This window comes from Trichechus manatus, unplaced genomic scaffold, assembly GCF_000243295.1.
Source record: "Trichechus manatus latirostris isolate Lorelei unplaced genomic scaffold, TriManLat1.0 scaffold00069, whole genome shotgun sequence".
NCBI lineage: Eukaryota > Metazoa > Chordata > Mammalia > Sirenia > Trichechidae > Trichechus > Trichechus manatus.
This window is the reverse complement of record NW_004444005.1, coordinates 7,321,565-7,323,183: the sequence shown is the minus strand read 5'-3', so window position 1 is coordinate 7,323,183 and position 1,619 is coordinate 7,321,565. Positions and strand designations below refer to the sequence as shown.

Genomic DNA, 1,619 nt, shown 5'->3' with positions numbered 1-1,619 from the left:
CCACACCTGTCCTCAAAACCCCAGCCAATCAACCCAACTCTGCACGTAGCCACACCTGTCCTCAAAACCCCAGCCAATCAACCCAACTCTGCACATACCCATACCTGTACTTAAAACTGCTGGCCACACGGGGAGACCACACCATGCTGACTGGCCTCACTGTAGCTCTTTTTACGAAAGTTCTCAAAAAATGCACAACAGCAGGGAGAATAGTAGAATGAGGCTCCAAACACTCATCCCCGAGATGAACCCATTTCCAATCAATATGGGCTCTGTTCACACAAGGGAACTCATCTCAAACAGGCCCTCTGTGCTACCCGGCGATCCTAAGCACTTCCTGCACCATTACCTCCCGCTTCTTCTTTTGATGCATTGGCAAGCTCTGTTTATAAAGGGCCAAATAGTAAATAGTTTAGGCTTTGCAGGCCATATGGTCTATTGCAACTACTCAGCTCTGCACAGAAGCACGAAAGCACCACAGACAAAACTGAAATGAATGGGCAAGGCTGTGTTCCAATAAAGCTTTATTTACAAAAACGGGAAGCAGGTTGGATTTGCTTGCAGGCCATAGTTTGCCAACTCCTACCCTACGATAATATGTTGTCCCATATTAACAGACACTCACATTCGTCATTATCACCCAGCTAAAGTCATCTCCCAGACCCTGGTAAACCTAGGTACTGTTGTTAGCTGCGGTCAAGTCCGGCCCCAACTCATGGCAACCCCACGCACAAAAGAATGAAATGTGCCATTCAGTCCTGTGCCATCCCCAACTCTGCACGTACCCACACCTGTCCTTTGCCATCCCCAGAGTTGGCTGCGGGTCAACCATTGTGATCCATGGGGTTTTCACCGGCTGATTTTCAGAAGCAGATCGCCAGGCCTTTCTTCCTAGTCCATCTTAGACTGGAAGCTCTGCTGAAACCTGTTCAGCATCACAGCAACACATAAGCCTCCGCTGACAGATGGGTGGTGACTGCACACGCGGTGCACCGGCCAGATACTGAACCCGGGTCTACCACTGAGCCATAGAGCCACGTGTAAAACTCCAGCCAGCGAGACGGAAACCGAAGTGGCACGTGACTTCTGTGTCGGGCCCTTGGAGGTCACTTCCTCTTCCCCTCACTGGCCGGAGCATGCCTGTCACGGCAGGAGCTGGAATGGCCATCTTAGAGCCCGAGAGGGACACTGCGAGTTGAAGGAGCAGAGGACAGAACGGGAGCCTGGGCCCCGACACTGTGAGCCCCGTGCTCTACTGGGACGGCCCGCTCACACCTGTACGTGAGATTAGCAGGAACGGCCGAGCCACTGGAGTTTGGGTCTTCAGTACAAGCATGAGCAATGAGAAGAAACCTGCCACCGCCTCCAGCACGCTGTCCAGCTTCCCAGCACTGGGGCCTACACGTGTGGCTGACCTTCACCGCACCTGCTCCACAGAGGACCTGCCCTCACCTGTCACCACACCTGCTCCCACAGACGACCTGCCCTCACCTGTCACCACACCTGCTCCCACAGAGGACCTGCCCTCACCTGTCACCACGCCTGCTCCCACGGAGGACGACAGGCCCTCACCTGTCACCACGCCTGCTCCCACGGAGGACACGCCCTCACCTGTCACC

The 1,619-nt window shown here is 54.4% G+C and overlaps 1 protein-coding gene across 5 annotated transcripts in view; it reads right to left on the bottom strand.

The window, feature by feature from the left end:
* FAM118A (family with sequence similarity 118 member A) overlaps nucleotides 1-1,619 on the bottom strand; it is a 29,776-nt gene that overhangs the window by 13,512 nt on the left and 14,645 nt on the right. The window lies entirely within an intron of this gene.